Here is a 17,755-nt window from a genome sequence, read left to right as displayed (position 1 = left end):
ATTTAATTACGCACATCCCATTTCAGAAGCCAGCCTACAAGATGGAGGGTAAAAAATGAGCAAACTTTTGTTTTCAACTTTCCATCGGGAGCAAGACAGAATTTTAAGCAACTGGGTGTTGAGTATTTATTACTCCAAGGAAGCAGGCAGACATTGTGTGACAGGCCTGCATTAGATAAAGAATGATCCGCGATAACACAGATGGCCGGTTTGAAATTAGCAATCACGGCCATTGAACTTGCTTGGAAAATATAATTGTTGTTCTTTCAACACATGCTGTATGGGGAAGTCTGAAAATAAATAGAGATACGAGCAGTGAAGGTGATCGACTGAATGTGAAATTGCCAGAGAAAATGAATTTGTGAAAGCAGTTGGCGATGATTGAGTAGACTTTGACACACAGAAATATTGTTCTTAAAGACAATCTGCCGATAGTCCATTAGTTCTTTTGGGAATGCGGCCCATTAACTGTTATATTTATTAAGCTGAACGCAGTGGTGATACTAGAAAATATTATACCACAAACTGCATATTCACACTGTGCTAAGTTAGCGTGCCATTGGCTCTCCCGGGACCTACAAAGGTTATGCTAATGAAGCGAACACCGAGAGCGCTAAGGAAGGGATTCGGAAAGGAGCACTTCCTTTTTCGATCGTGCTGGAGACGGGCACTTTTCAGGACACTAAATTAACATTTGAGCATTTTGTAATTACTTTAAATGCACCTGGCCAGTTGCTTTTTATTTCGACACTAACTCTGTGCAGGCGAAAACAAAGAGAAGGATTTCCTTACCTGGATTGTAATGAGACTTTTGCCTGCATTATGGGAATTGTATTTTCAATAGACTGGTCATGTAACACCCGGGTGTTCACCCATATGTTCGCATGTGCATCAAGCTACTTATGTGATTAACACCGATCCACCCTAATATGCACATACAGTCAGCCAACAGTCTCTTTAACTATGTATTCCTCTTAACAGCCATCAGAGCATCCATTGACAACCACATGTGTTTGCATGTTGCCTTTTATGTATTGTCTCACTGCATATCTCTCTACAGTAGCATCCCTTCTTCCAACTAAACTGCGCTCAGAAAAGGCCCACTAATCTCCAAACTACAAGTGGCAGGGCATGTGCTGGGTGTATTAAAAGATTAGATAGATAGGTTTGATGTTATTTAAGGTGTTGTGCTTGAGCCTCATTGCAGTTCCTGTTGAAAGAGTTGGGCGGTCTCTGTCTAAACGTACATAAGTTGGATTTCTGGAAGCATGCTGATGAGCATGTATGTGCACCTCATGCCACCTTCACAAATGCCAAATTGTGCATTTTTAACACTACAAGTTGGTGGTAATTTGCGATTTCTTGACCTAAATTCGCAAGTCCAAAATGCTACATACATAGCATTTAAGGAATCACAAAATTGCGATTCCTTAAATGCTAAAGCAAAATAAGGAATCGCACATTTTTGCGATTCCTTATTGTGCGAATTGTTGTTGCATGCCAAAACGTGCAAAAAGATCGTTTGCGGTTCACAAACGCCAGAATTCTGCGAATTCCGGCATTTGCGAATTGCAAACTGCTTGATACATCTAGGCCATGGTTTTTAACTTAGTGAAACTGTTCATTTTGTGATAGGTGTATGTTAATGGAAAACACGATAGGGAAGAAGCTACTACTGAAGCACAATGGCTTCCGAAAGTCTTGAAAATCCACCATTTGGCTGCTAATTTTTCAAAATTTTCTCAGGGGGGGAACCCCCCCGAACCCTCCGTAGGTGGTTCGGGCTCGCTCGCTGCGCTCGCGCGCCATTCGACACCCAAAATTTTCAGCCCCACCACTTTAAAATCTCGCCAGCCGCCACTGGCAGATACATAGAGATATAGCAAGCAGAGGATTCCTTTGGATAGAACACCTAATTTAGGTATAACTTGGTAAGCTCTAATATTTTTGTATCTCATTTTATAGGCTTCCACTGTGCTCGTTGTACCTTGGGCATATAATGTCTGGGTCTAATATCCAGACACATCCTCTGGTGGTGGGATCCATCCTCTCATCAATATAACAGCAGGATTGCAGTTTTGAAGGAAATTGAGAAATAGATGCATTGGTGGCTAGTCCAATGTCATTTGTGGTGATGTGGGAGGGGGACCTACTGTTCAGTTTTCAACTCCAGTTCTGTTGAATGCAGGTTCCTTGTGTTATGGTTGTGGTGCAACACTGGATCCTCAATCAGTCCAGGAACTTTTAGAAAAAGAGAACTGGGATGGGTCATTCAATTGGAAGGAGTTGAGTTCTGTTCTTCGGGCATTGTAGTTTTTTAGGAGTGCTGTCTGTGTCAGAACTTCACTTGTACTTGATAGCGCTTTCAAATTCCATTGGTTGCGTCCCCCTGGGCACTACTTATGTCCTAGAACAGAATTTGTCAGTTTGTATTGCTACGCTTGAAAAATAAATGCTGGCTCTTGTTGCAATTGTTTGTTTTAATTTTTTTTTTTTTCGCTGTTCGATATTATCTTAATTTCAACATTCTTTTAGCATTATTTCTCTACAAGCCTTCTTTAGGCTCCAATGCATTTCGGGCTACCCGCCCTTCTTCAGGGAGCATTACTGCAAATTAATCATAGCACACATACTTGTCAGAAGATTAACTGTATTAACAAGATTCACCATTATCCCCCGTGTTAACATGTCTTGGTGACTGATTATGTCTATTAAAGGTTGTGTGTGGTGCTCATGCTTTAAACATGCTGTTTTATGATTGTGAAGCACTTCTCAGGCATATTTTTAACACTGGTTGGTGTAGCGTGATAGTTTTTCAAAACGCAAGTTGGTGTGGCGTGGTAATTATTTTAGCGTGGTCATTATATATCGGCGCGTGTTTCTGTCACCAAGTCAAAACAGTGCCAATCACCCATTGGAAGCTTCTAGTTACTCACGGCGTTTGTGTTCCAGTTTCTCTAATGCTTTTACTATAGGAGAAGAGAACGGCTTTTTAAGCGAACGTTGAGGCGCAACAAGGTTTGCACAAGTAACAAGGTTTGCACAAGTAACTATGCTGATTACAGCTCACTTACATTACATGTGAAGATATCGGGCCGTTTGGTGTCTCGTTATCTGATTCTCTGTGTCACCGTCTCTGTTTTTTGAAGCCACAAGTGGTGTGGTTGGTAAAGATGTCGGACTATATAGCTTGAATGCCGATAGTTGCATCACATTTAATTAACATAAGCGTATGACTAACCGGTCAATCTGTTTAGTGGCAGCCATATTGGAAGTTGTGATTCCTGCGTATGTAGTCAACACTAGCATCATGGGACTAACCAATAGTTGTGTTAACATAGTAGCCATATTGAGAGGTAGAAATGTCTATTGCCTCTATATAATAGAGTTGCATGTTCTTTTTTAATGTTTGGGTATGTATGTGTACCAACGAGTTTAATGGGGTAAAATACAATTCATACAGCTATTGTAATTTAAGTACCAACGAACAGACCAAGGCAAGGAAAAATAATAATCAAAGTCTAGTTATAAATACCAAGCATATTCCACACTTCATTCATTCCATGCGGCTTCAACGATTCGAGTTTCATAATACAAAAGTTTTCTCTTTTTAACAAATATTTGTTGATGTCTCTTCCTTCCATTTTGTGGATCACCTAGAGTACCTGGAATTTTAATTGGGATATGCTATGGTGTTGTTCCAAGAAATGTGTTGTTACTGTAGATTTCATGTTCTTAGTCCGGATGTTTGATTTGTGTTCATTAATGCGTTCTGTTTTTTCCATATATACTTTTCCACATGGGCATTTTAAATATATGACGTTTGATGTGTCACATGTAGCTGTTGCGCGTAGTTTAATATTGTGGCCTTTCCTCGGATGTGATATGTTCGTTCCTTGTATCACATTATTGCAGTTATTGCAATTCAAGCATGGTTTTGTCACCTAAAGGTACAAAATGGTTTTGTACCTTTTGGTGACGGGGTATCTATATGTTGATGCTTCAGAATCTCTCCCAGATTTTTACTTCTGGTATATGCAAATAACGGTGGTTGTGAAAACACTGTATTAAAATCCGGTTTTATTGTCAACATTGGCCAATGTCGTTTAATAATTCTTTTGAATGTGTTACTTAACGTTGAGAATCTGGATACTACCACCGTTTGGGTATTTTTAGGTTTAGCAATGTTCTTTAGTAGGTCTAATCTGGTGATAGTGTAACTGCGTTGTTTTGCTAACTCCAATGTTGATGATGGGTATCCTCTTTCTGCACTGGATGTGATTCATTTTATCCTCAACATTTGAGAGACCGGTAAATGTTGTTTTAGTGATGACTGATGGAAACTGCTGTAATGTAAAGTGTTGTTGCGATTGTTTTTTTTCTGAAATATATCGGTTTCAAATCCATGATTAGTCTTGGTTATTTCTACATCCAGGAATGTTATTCGAGTTCCTTGTATTTCGAAGGTGAATTGTATTCGTTCATCAATGGTATTCAAACTTGATAATGCCATAGTAACTTCATGTTGGGTGCCATTCCACAAAATGAATATGTCATCTATGTATCACAAAAACAATTTGGTTTTATTTTTCCATAGTGGTTGTGATAGGATGTGATCTTCCTCGAATTTCTGCATGAAAAGATTGGCATATGCCGGCGCAGTACAATTGCCCATGGATGTACCTGTTAGTTGGAGGTAACAGTAATTTTTCCATTGAAAATAGCTTTCGGGTATGAGGACCAAAACCCACCTGCTCCAGCACACTCCCCAAGTAGCTCTAGTCAACCGTGTCATAGGCCTTTTCAAAGTTAAGCAGCACTGAGGCTAAGTACGGCGTGAAAAGATGTGTGTGATCAAGGGCCACATGGAGGCGTCTCAGGCACTGTTGGGTGCTATGATGCGGCATGAAGCCTCATTGATCCTGGTGTATGAGAGCGCAGATCACCCGCTTCAGGCAGGTGGTGAGAATCGTAGCATAGATTTTATTCTCAGTATTAATTAAGGAGATGAGGCAGTAGTTCGAGCATGAGGCTGGGGGATTGTCCAGTTTGGGTATAACCACAATGGTGGCTGTGTCGGTGACAGGGGGAAAGGTGCCTCTTTCCAGCACCTCATCAAACAGGGCATGGATCCGGTCCAGGAGTCTTGCGGGTAGCCAGTGCGGATCTCCTCGGGAGTAATGGGCTCTTCCAAAGCATTAGCGTCCCTTTCTGGGAGCTGCGGAGAGGGGCCATTCTGCAAGAAGAGGGAGCCAATGGTTGAGTCACGTGGACGGTCTGCTGTGTAAAGTCCAGCATAATAGTTCGTGAAGGTCTGCGCAATATCTGCGGAGGTGCAAAAGACCTGCCCTCAGTGGTCTCGAATCTCAGGGACTATCCGGTTAGCCAGGGGGTGCGTAGTGAGCCAATGAAGCAATTTACCATTCTTGTCTCCCAACCATAGACCCGGGTCACCGCATATCACCAGATCATCTTGGTAAATTTAAGGGAGATAGTCCTAATCTCTTCCTGTACTACGTGAAGCTGCCAGCGATCTGCTTCTGCGTTTGCTGTAGCCACCGCCATTTCGAGACGGATGGCTCTGGCTTCAAGTTGGGAGAGATGATGGTCATGGATCCACCATCTATGCCTAAGGAACCCCTTGGCATACCCACGGATTATGGCTTTACCCGCCTCCCAGAGTGTACCCTAAAGTTGGACAGTGCCCTCATTGGTGTGAAAATAATGTTTCAGTTTACCCTCAATCTCTTGTTTATAATCTGGGTCCTGAAGGAACCATGCATTCAATGTCCATATAGGGCTGGGAGCGCCCGTGGGGCTCCCTTTCTGCAGCAGGAGTCAGGAGTGGTCTGATACGCCTCACACCAGGATTTGGATCTCTGTAACTGACCTGCAATGCGGGGCTGGCATGAAGATGAGGTCAATGTGGGAGTGGGTATTATGTTAGACCAATACATGCATCTATTGCAGTGTTGTATGGTGCCAAATTCACCAAACATTGCAGAGGCCCAGTGTGGAGGATCAGTCTCCAAGGCGCTTTGCCCCTGCTTTTCTATGGGAGGACAGTGAGCCTGTGGCATCTTTAGCAGGTACATGGATGCATTGAAGTCTCCTCCAATCACTGTAGAACAGTGAGGGAGGGAGGATATTGTCGCTACTGCTACTTGGAGAGTGGAATCTAGGTTTGCCAGTGGGGCATAAATTGACATCAGGTTGATGGGAGTATCCCAAAGGGTACCTGTGAGGGTGACAAAATGGCCCTGAGGGTTGCGTACTGTGTGGGCCAGTGTGAAGGGAAGGGAACATCGCAGAAGTATTGCCATATCACGAGCCCCTCAAGTGAACCCGGGGTGCCACAACCTGTCGAATCCCTGACGCGCTACAAAGGGGCAACTATTTCTCATCAGGTGTGTCTCCTGTACTAAAAGGACATCTGGGTGGGTCCGCCGTGCATATTTGAAAATCGCAGTCCATTTAATTTTATCTAAGAGTCCTTTAACATTCCATGAGAGGTCTATGAGGGGTTCGCTCCCGTTATAAGGTTGCGTCATTATAGTAGGGTTGCAACATGTGGGGCCAGAGGTCTGGGGTGCTTAGGCGTTCCCAAGGGTTAGGTCTTGTGGGCGGCTGAGGGCAGTCAGCTGTGTCATTTGGACTGGACAGGAAGAGATCTTTAGCATTGTGCACAGTGTTGCAGGGAAACAGATTAACACAAACCAAATCAGAAGCAGGGAAGAACAGTCCCTACCCTGTGTCCCAACCAACCCCACTCCCCATACTTCCCCAGTTGAAGCATCTGTCACCCGGTAAACAGAGACTAGGAGTGCAAGAAAAACCTAGCTAAGGTAGCATGGTGTGGGTCGATACATTTGGCCCCTTTACAATTAAGGATTCACACTCATCCAGATTAAGATGTTAGTACTAAAGATCTGATATAGGGGCTGTGTGAAAGGTCGGTGCCTGCACACCTTGGCCCCGGAGAGTCTGTGGAGCTCCACATGGGTGTCGGGTCAGATCTCTCAGCGTTCTACCAGGAGCTTGCCGGTTCCCGAGATCTCAACGATCTGCTCTTCTCCCGGGGGATCCTGCAGGCGAGGCGGGAGTCACTCCACAGGATTTGCGTCTTCTGCAAGACCCTGTGCACCTCACAAGGGCACCTGCTGTCTTGCCAAATCGCGGACCCCTCTGGGCCCCAGGATGAGGGGCACCCGTCAGCGTGCAGACTGGGCGCTTCTCAGTCGCCCAGGTCCATGCGGCCTCCGGCATATCAAAGAAGTGTGTCCTGTTCTGGGATATCACCTTGAGGCGGGCCGGGAAGAGAAGACTGTATTGCAGATTGAGGGCCCGTAGCTTCTGTTTTCCCTGAGTGTATGATCTTCTTTGGGTTTGCACTTCTTTGGTGTAATCAGGGAAGGTCATAATTTGGGCGCCGTTGTGAAACAACTCTGGCCGGGAGCGAGCTTCCTGCAGGATGGCGTTGAGGGTCTTTAAAAATCAGAATCCTTGCTATTATTGGCCGGGGTGGGGCTCCTGGTGGCGGCTTGGATGCTAGTGCTCATTGGGCCCTCTCCACCACAAACCACGATGACAGGGCCTTTGGGAGCATGCAGGATTTAATCCAGTCTTCGATGAAGGTGTTCATTTGCAAGGGTTCTGTCCCCTCAGGAAGACTCACCAGGCGAAGATTATTTGGACTCGATTGATTTTTGGCATCCTCTGCTTGCTCATGAAGTTCAGACGTGTGGGATAGGAGCTGCCTTACTTGTGCCTTCAGAGTGGGGAATTGGGTGATGTGAGCAGTTGCGTTACGGGGGTAATGTGGAATGAGGGACATGTCCACTCAAACTTCCCCGATCTTAGTCTCCATTGACTCCTGAGAGGTCTTGATGGCCTGCAGAATGGTAGCCAAGGCAACTTCTAAGGGTGTAAATGCAGGAGGTGCAGTCTCACCATGACCGGGTCCATTGATTGTGTACTGCTCCATCCGGTCAACAAGGGTTTGGCCCCTCTGTCCTTCCCCATAGTTGCACAGTCTACCTCATCACGTCTTTGTCACGTTGACTAGGAGATGTTGGCCGGATTATCCGTGCGGGAGGGTCCTGCTGACTCAATAAGGTCCCTGCAGGCTGTGGAGGTGAGAGTGCCTGGGCCACTGTGTACATCTGCTCGGGTCATCTGCCCTGATTGGGATTCAAAGGATGGGGAGACACAACTGCGGTACCCTCAGGACAGGGGTGACGACTGGCTAATCTCTCTTGGTGACGCACTGGATCTTGTGAGGGCCCAGAAACACTGAAATAACGATTTAGGGAACTGCTTGGGTCTGCTCGGGATCCTAGTGCCCCTTAGTTGTTGACGCTGCAGGTATTCGCCGGTGGCCCAGTAGTGTCGCCTTCATCTACGGTGGGCCCTCCGATCAGGGAGCCGGTTCCCTAATGGGCTGTGTTTGGCATCTCACTCATTTGCCGTCTCCAGGGAGAAACCCACAGGTCGCGGGCTGATGCAGCTCCCATCCACCTCGCAATGTCGCACACCCAGGGCCAGACCCCAACCCGGGCGCAGCCCTGTTCCGGTGTCATCTGTCTGTCAGTGCTGGTACCAGTGTCACTGCTATCTCAGTCTCGCCTTCTGTGCAGGTCTCTATGTGGTGGGGGAGAGGATGGCCTCTCTCACGGGCAGGTGAGAGGTCCCACCGGTCGCAGGCCGAGTTGCTTGCACTTACCCACCTGAATCTTGACGTGTTCAGGGTCTGCCGCGACGGGCCCGACGTGGGTCCACGACTGCTCCAGCCGCCCACCCACCCAAGTCCGCAATAGGCAACTCACCTAGCAGCGTTGTCCTGCCAATCGCAGGCCGAGAGCCACAGGGCTGCCCCAGGTCATCAATACACCATCTGGAGGGTGGAGGCTTCAGGCCACCTTGCTGCCAGGGTCTCAGGCGGTACCAGTGACATAGTGTATAGACCCTCTGATTGCGTGTCGGGCAGCACCCTTGGCGTCCAAGGAGGTGTCGGAGAAGACAGGGCTCGATCCCGAAGGGGCTCACCGCGGGACCTCCGGGCTTATATGTGGCAGCCGGCAGGAGAGCCACACATCTCATCATTCATCTGCTCCCTTGAGGCACCCTGCCAATCGAAGGTTGACTGCCTCTACGGAGTTCACACGGGAGAGCCCCTGCGGTGGCCAAGGACCGTCCCTGCCTCCGTGGGCAGTGCTCCCTCCCCAGGTGCCTCTTCCTCACCTTACACTCCATTGGGGGCCTCGTCCGCCCACTACAGCTGTAGGCTGTCACTCCAATATCCAGCGATCGCAGGTCCCAGAGGCCGGGTGCAAGGCAGTGCGGGTCTCCACAGAGCACGGGGAGGCAGCTCCAGCACTATTTTAGAAGATCCAAAGGGGGCAGGACTCGACAGGACTCAACAGCAGGGGAGCATGCCGCCAGCCACAGGTCCCACAGGCAATGTATTCCACCCAGGTCCAAATCCCACAGCAGCCACCGAACCGCTCGGGCGGTCTGCCAGCTGTGGATCTGTTATCTTTATACATGCTCGTCGAGGGCAGATAAGGATCGCCACTGACTTTAGGGGCAGCACAGAAACTCCGCCGCCTCTTCATGGGTCCTCTTTCCACCTCAAAGGACTGCGTGAGCATCAGCAGTTCCTGTCAGGGGCGGGCCCCCATCCCAGGTGCCGCGGCTCCCTCAGGCTCCCTCAGGCTCACAGAGCCGCTTCGGGCGATATCGTGGAAGGACCCACACGCCCCTAGGGGCAGCAGCCCAGTCAGCAGGGCTCTGGTGCACTCCTCTGCCCCTGGAATCACGGAAACGGCCTCCGGATGATGAGCCAGGCCGCCGCCATTTTGACCCATTTGGGGCTGTTCATCGGGTTGCTGCCACCAGCTTCCCTACTTGCCATAGGTGCTTATTTGTCATTGGGTTGCTGCACGACAGGGCGTCTCGAAGCTGGAAGTGCCCCAGTTGAAAGGATACCAATGGATGAGTTGCAGGATGGAGACGGATCGTAAAGGGGTCCAGGGCCCTCTTATAGTCCGACCGCCATCTTGGCTCACCAAGCCACACCCACTTTCTTTACTATTAGGGCAGGAAACCATGCATAATGCATTGAACACCCACAATCGTACACGTTTGTGGACATTAATCAACACTTTGCAGGTAGGTTCCCACTTTGAAAAGGTGTGCTAACCTACTACTATCAAAGGTGCATGGTCAATAGAGAACAAACCCAACAGTTGCCAGTGGAAGGGGTTTCTCGGCAGGAAAAGCTATTGCACACTTCTGCATGATTGACTCAGGAATTATTTTCTTTAACTCTATGCTCTACCCCTGACTACTTACCTATTGGCAAGTACGTTTAGCACTGAAGTGTACCATGATATCTTTTCCCCTACCTATACCATATTGCTTCTATGATAACCCAGTACCTCTTCTTCCGCCTATCCTACTGCCTCTGACTCTCCCATATCCTAGTTCCTTTAACCTGGCTAGACCCTAGTACAACTACACCTATATTCCTTCATCCCCAACTTATTTCTTAGTATCTTTGTACCTACCTATAGTCTACTCCCTCTGCCACACCCTAGTGACACTACCTCTGCCTATACCATTGCAAAGTTACCCCTGCTTATACCGTAGGACCTCTACCCACTACCTATACCTTAGTATTGCTATCCCTACCCATACTTACCACATAAGGCTCTGCCATCACCTATACTTTAGTACTCTTACCCAGCCTCTACACCAGGCACTACTCTCGCTTATATCCTAGTAACTCCAAATCCTTATTACCTCTTTCCATTCATCCATCTGTTACTCCTGACCCTTTTCTCCTTACTGTTTTCTTGTGCCATTTTCTTGTATCCTTTGTTCCCCTACTATGGTGTTTTTATTTTTTGAATGTCATGGTTGTTTTAAGGAAGGGGTCTTCTTCATTTTTGAAAGTTTCACAACAATCTGGTCATCAGGCTGGTGTTCAGCATTTTATTTGTTCTGCAAAATGAGGCATGACTGTTCTAGATTTACAGGAGTATACCTGCTGGACACTCTCTGAATTTCAAACAGTTGGAAAAGAAATTACTGACTTTTACCTACCCCAAATAGTCAGAAATTTATGAAGGAAAGTTCCAATAGTAGAATTCTGACTCTTGCAATCAGGGCTTTGTAATTGAGGCCCTTTGTCTCTTACATTGATAATGACTTCCCAGTACAGAGCTTTCCGATTTACGCATCTTAACTATTGCAGTTGTTAAATATGACATTACCTATTGCTGCCCTTTCATAGAAATGAAACTTTCTGTGCAGTCCGTGCAGTATAGTCCTATGAAAAGCTTTTTCGAAAACTACAACCTGAAAAACAATCCTGTTAAAATGTAAGTTATGTTGAAGATAAGTACAGGTATTCTTCTAGTGATATTTATCTCATTGTACCTACAATGTATCTTTGTCTATAATAATGAAGAGTTGCAGAATTTTATAGATATTTGCTAATGGGAAGGAGGAAGGGCCATCTTGGAACCATGATAACAAACATCAATCATTCATTTTCGAAACACACCCACATATTCACGTCATATTAACATTTTTTAACATCAATGCCGAAATCTGGTTATAAATGTGGAATTCCAAGAGCAAAGGGACAAGAGGAAAGTCATGAAGACAAGGGCAAACTAAGAATCACAACTACAGACCCAACAATGTAACTTTGAAAAAATGAGTACTGTGAGACGGCTACAAAGATTCCATGTAAAAGGATACAAGATAGCAGGTTCACACTAGTCGTTCTGCTACTCTGCATTTCCCCATTAGGCTGCAGGCTGACGGGTCTCCCATTGCCCAACCATGTCCCTGTGGCTCCATTCTGTTTGAGGTAACCTATAGTGTGTGGTGCTGGTTTGAACATTTTTATTACTAATATTGGTTCTGGTTTCCAGTCCAGCTCTATTAAGGATAGGGATAATGGACTTGCCATAGGAATCCTCACAATAAGTGGGATAGCAGATTACCTTGTCATCCTTACTTGTCCCCATCCTTTTCTCATGAGAAGGCCCACTTCTTTGGAAGGTACTTCATAGCACATAGCATTTGTTTTCAAAACTCTCCCCTTTAGTTGTATCCTGTGAAATGGGAACTTGTCCACATTCCTCCTGTTTTTATTTTCTGTATGTCTGTGCTCACTTCTGTGTACATATTAGAGGTACGGCGTGTACCCTTTTCCTTTCCTGGATCCTGCGACTTTTGCTTTTACATTGCACTCTTGTGGCGTAGCGCAGGTTCGAGATGGACAGGCGCTCTCTGGGAGACCTCTTTCAGTTCCTGGCTGGGCCAGTAGTGTAAGGAGGGAGGGTTTGATGGACTAGGAATCTTTTTGTTTGATTCCTCTTGGGGTGAGTATCTGAAAGTGGGACAGCTTCAACCATGGGAAGAAGTCCCCATGCACTTTCTCTAGTTGAACTTTGATGGTGGCCCTCCAGCTTTTGGGAAGTGCAACATGTATCTCCATAGTGTTAGAAATATTCTGGATGCAGAGCAGGATTGCGTGTGCACTCCTCTAGGCCTCAGATAAGGGTAAATTAGGATAAAGGTAAGTCACTGGTCTATGGTGTGTGAATTTTCGTTCTGGTTCTCACTGCTTGCCCTTTTTTTTTAGAGATGGGTGAAGTGTTTTCCAGCAAACACAGCAGGAGAGATGCTTCTTCCACTTACGAGCCTCCTCTCTTCCACTAGATTCAGGTGTGCTAAGAACTCTCTGACCTCATGCTATAGACAGACAAGTTGATTTCCAGAATGGTATTCATAAAAGTCCATCTGTTCTATACCTGGACAATTGGCTGATCCATGCAAAGACCAAGATAGGGAACTTGCACCATGTGTAAACAGTTTGCTAAATGTTGAGCTTGAGTTTCTTATCAACCTAGCCAAGGGTAACTCCTGCTAAAGAATTTAGAATTCACTGGAACATGATTTCAGATGGAAGTAGGTTTGTTGTCCTTGCTGGTGTCATCTGTACCCATGTGTCAGTTCACCTTTATAAGCTGCACGCCTCTGCCAGGAGATAGATGTAGATACATAGAGATATAGCAAGCAGAGGATTTCTTTGGATAGAACACCTAATTTAGGTATAAGTTGCTAAGCTCTAATATTCTTGTATCTCATTTTATAGGCTTCCACTGTGCTTGTCGTATCTTGGGCATATAATGTCTGGGTCTAATATCCAAACACATCCTCCGGTGGTGGGATCCATCCTCTCATCAATATAACAGCAGAATCGCAGTTTTGAAGGAAATTGAGAAATATATGCATTGGTGTCTAGTCCAGTGTCATTTGTGGTGATGTGGGAGGGGACCTACTCTTCATTTTTCAACTCCAGTTCTGTTGAATGCAGATTCCTTGTGTTATGGTTGTGGTGCAACACTGGATCCTCAATCAGTCCAGGAACTTTTAGAAAAAGAGAACTGGGATGGGTCATTCAATTGGAAGGAGTTGAGTTCTGTTCTTCGGGCATTGTAGTTTTTTAGGAGTGCTGTCTGTGTCAGAACTTCACTTGTACTTGATAGCGCTTCCAATTTCCATTGGTTGCGTCCCCCTGGGCACTACTTATGTCCTAGAACAGCATTTGTCAGTTTGCATTGCTTCGCTTTAAAAATAAATGCTGGCTCTTGTCGCAATATATATGTATTTTTTAATTTTATTTTTTACGCTGTTAGAAATTATCTTCATTTCAACAATCTTTTAGCATCATATCTCTACAAGCCTTCTTTAGGCTCCAATGCAAATTAATCATAGCACACATACTTGTCAGAAGATTAACTGTATTTACAAGATTCACCATTATCCCCCGTGTTAACATGTCACGGTGACTGATTATGTCTATTAAAGGTTGTGTGTAGTGCTCGTGGTTTAAACATGCTGTTTTATGATTGTGAAGCATTTCTCAGGCATATTTTTAACACTGGTCGGGGTAGCGTGATAATTTTTCAAAACGCAAGTTGGTGTGGCGTGGTAATTATTTTAGCGTGGTCATTATATATCGGCCCGTGTTTCTGTCACCAAGTTAAAACAGTGCCAATCACCCATTATAAGCTTCTATTTACTCACGGCATTTCTGTTCCAGTTTCTCTAGTGCTTTTACTATAGGAGAAGAGAACGGCTTTTTTAGCGAACGTTTAGGCGCAACAAGGTTTGCACAAGTAACAACGCTGATTACAGCTTACTTACATTACATGTGATATCGGGCCGTTTGGTGTCTCGTTATCTGATTCTCTGTGTCGCCGTCTCTGTTTTTTGAAACCACAAGTGGTGTGGTTGGTAAAGATGTCGGACTATATAGCTTAAATGCCGATAGTTGCATCACATTTAATTAACATAAGCGTAGGACTAACCGGTCAATCTGTTTAGTGGCGGCCATATTGGAAGTTGTAATTCCTGCGTATGTAGTCAACACTAGCATGGGACTAACCAATAGTTGTGTTAAGATAGTAGCCATATTGAGAGGTAGAAATGTCTATCGCCTCTATATAATAAAGTTGCATGTTCTTTTTTAATGTTTGGGTATGTATGTGTACCAACGAGCTTAATGGGGTAAAATACAATTCATACAGCTATCGTAATTTAAGTACCAACGAACAGACCAAGGCAAGGAAAAATAATAATCAAAGTCTAGTTATAAATAACAAGCATATTCCACACGTTCATTCGTTCCATGCGGCTTCAACGATTCGAGTTTCATAATCCAAAAGATTTCTCTTTTTAACAAATATTTGTTGTAGTCTCTTCCTTCGATTACCTGGAATTTTAATTGGGATATGTAATGGTGTTGTTCCAAGAAATGTGTTGTTACTGTAGATTTCATGTTCTTAGTCCGGATGTTTGATTTGTGTTCATTAATGCGTATTTTGATCTTGCGTTCTGTTTTTCCCACATATACTTTTCCACATGGGCATTTTAGCATATATATGACGTTTGATGTGTCACATGTGGCTGTGGCGCGTAGTTTAATATTGTGGCCTTTCCTCGGATGGGATTTGTTCGTTCCTTGTCAATCAATCAATCAATCAAGGGATTTATATAGCGCGCTGCTGACCCGCGAGGGTCTCAAGGCGCTGGGGGGGGGGTCCGTTACTGCTCGAAAAGCCATGTCTTGAGTTGCTTCCTGAAGGAGAGATGGTCCTGGGTCCTCCGGAGGTGGATTGGGAGGGAGTTCCATGTCTTGGCTGCCAGGTAGGAGAAGGATCTTCCTCCGGCGGTGGCTCTGCGGATGCGTGGAGCGGTGGCGAGGGCGAGGCTGGTCGAACGCAGCTGGCGAGTGGGCGTGTAGAAAGTGAGGCGGTCGTTGAGGTACTTGGGGCCCAGGTCGTGGAGAGCCTTGTGTGCGTGGGTGAGGAGTCTGAACGTGATCCTCTTGCTGACAGGGAGCCAGTGCAGGTCTCTCAGGTGGGCGGAGATGTGGTTGCGGCGAGGGATGTCCAGGACATGTCGTGCGGAGGCGTTCTGTATGCGCTGGAGTCTTTTCTGGAGTTTGGCTGTGGTTCCCGCGTAGAGGGTGTTTCCGTAGTCCAGTCGGCTGGTGACGAGTGCCTGGGTGACTGTTTTCCTGGTTTCGATGGGGATCCATCGAAAGATCTTTCGGAGCATGCGCAGGGTGTTGAAGCAGGATGAGGAGACAGCGTTGACTTGTTTGGTCATCGAGAGGGAGGAGTCCAGGATGAAGCCCAGGTTACATGCGTGGTCCGTTGGCTTGGGGGCGGTGCCCAGGGCGGTGCAAAAGGCCGGGGGCCACCTTGTATCACAATATTGCAGTTATTGCAATTCAAGCATGGTTTTGTACCTTTTGGTGATGGAGTATCTATATGTTGATGCTTCAGAATCTCTCCCAGATTTTTACTTCTGGTATATGCAAATAACGGTGGTTGTGAAAACACTGTATTAAAATCCGGTTCTATTGTCAACATTGGCCAATGTCGTTTAATAATTCTTTTGAATGTGTTACTTGACGTTGAGAATCTGGATACTGCCACCGTTCGGGTATTTTTAGGTTTAGCAATGTTCTTTAGTAGGTCTAATCTGGAGATAGTGTAACTGCGTTGTTTTGCTAACTCCAATGTTGATGATGGGTATACTCTTTCTGCAAATCTTTGTGACATTTCTTCTATTCGTTCAATAGTTTTCTCTGGATTGGATGTGATTCTTTTATCCTCAACATTTGAGATACCGGTAAATGTTGTTTTAGTGATGACTGATGTAAACTGCTGCAATGTAAAGTGTTGTTGTGATCGTTTAAAAAAAATATATATATTGGTTTCAAATCCACGATTAGTCTTGGTTATTTCTACATCCAGGAATGTTATTTGAGTTTCTTGTATTTCGAAGGTGAATTGTATTCGTTTATCGATGGTATTCAAACTTGATAATGCCATAGTAAGTTCATGTTGGGTGCCATTCCACAAAATGAATATGTCATCTATGTATCGCAAAAACAATTTGGTTTTATTTTTCCATAGTGGTTGTGATAGGATGTGATCTTCCTCGAATTTCTTTATGAAAAGATTGGCATACACCGGCGCAGTACAATTGCCCATGGATGTACCTGTTAGTTGGTGGTACCAGTTATTTTTCCATTGAAAATAGCTTTGATACAGGGTGACGTGAACTAATTCCATGAGGAATACTTGCATTTCTTTTCTAAATTTGTTTGTAGCAATGCGTGTTCTATGGCTTCAATGCCCAGCAGGTGCGGGATTGAGGTGTAAAATGATTTTATATCTGCAGTACATAGTAAAATATTTTCTTCTGCCCCGATTGTTACATTCTGTCGTTTTAGTAAAAAATCAGTTGCAGAAATTGACCTATGGGCTCATGTAAGCTTCCTCGTGTAGATACTATTGATCTAAATTGTGGCGTTCTCAAATCCTTATGAATCTTTGGTACCATGTACAATACAGGACTTTTCGGATTCTGTTTGGTTAATAATGTCTTAGTTCTTTCTTCAATCACGCCTGTTTCATGCTTTTTCAATTATGTCTTTTGGTAAGTTGGCAAACTGTATGGTAGGGTTTGTGTCCAATTTCACATATGTTGTACTATCCAAGATATGTTCTGATACTCGTGCTTCATAGAATGATGTGTTCATAATTACTAGGGCTCCGCCTTTGTCAGCTTTTTGGCACGTAATCTTTTTGTTGTTAGCTGTTTTCCTTAGTGTGTCCATGTCTTTCTGTGTCAAGTTCTTTGTGGTTTTTTTGTTGTTTAATTTGGAGAGATGTTGTTTGACTAGATTTTCAAACAGGTCTAGTGTTTTATGACTGACAGGTGCTTGGTAGGTGCTTTGGACAGTTAACCCACGTAGTTGGTCTGACATTTTTGGTATTTGGTCCTGGAGTACGTTTTCAAAGAAATGTCTAAGTCGTAGCTTCCTCATAAGTTTAAAAAGGCTCACGTCCAATTCTAACTGATCAGTCTGTGTGGTGGGAACAAATGATGTGCCTTTTTGTAATAACCTCAGTTCGTATGGTTCTAGTTCATAGTCCGAAATGTTGTTCCTTGGGCGTTGTCTTCTTTGTCCTGTCCTTCTTTGTCATGGTGGTACTCCTTGTGTTTGGGTGTTCTTTTTCTTTTTCCCCTCCTGGGGCGTCTTTGTCTGGGTGACTTTTTTCTAAAAAAGTACCCGATGTTGTTGGTTGCTCACTAGGAGTGGATTTTTGGTTTTTCTTTTGTGTAGGTTGTTGGTATGCTCTATCCGTTGTCT

The 17,755-nt window shown here is 45.0% G+C and overlaps 1 protein-coding gene across 1 annotated transcript in view; it reads right to left on the bottom strand.

Annotated features, from left to right (window-relative positions):
• The window catches only part of RXFP1 (relaxin family peptide receptor 1), a 1,268,256-nt gene that overhangs the window by 88,757 nt on the left and 1,161,744 nt on the right, over positions 1-17,755 (bottom strand). The gene's annotated exons all lie outside the window — the stretch shown is intronic.

The sequence above is a fragment of the Triturus cristatus genome, chromosome 2_2, assembly GCF_964204655.1.
Source record: "Triturus cristatus chromosome 2_2, aTriCri1.1, whole genome shotgun sequence".
NCBI classification, from domain to species: domain Eukaryota; kingdom Metazoa; phylum Chordata; class Amphibia; order Caudata; family Salamandridae; genus Triturus; species Triturus cristatus.
The sequence above is the reverse complement of the archived record's forward strand: the minus strand, read 5'-3'. Positions and strand labels throughout refer to the sequence as shown.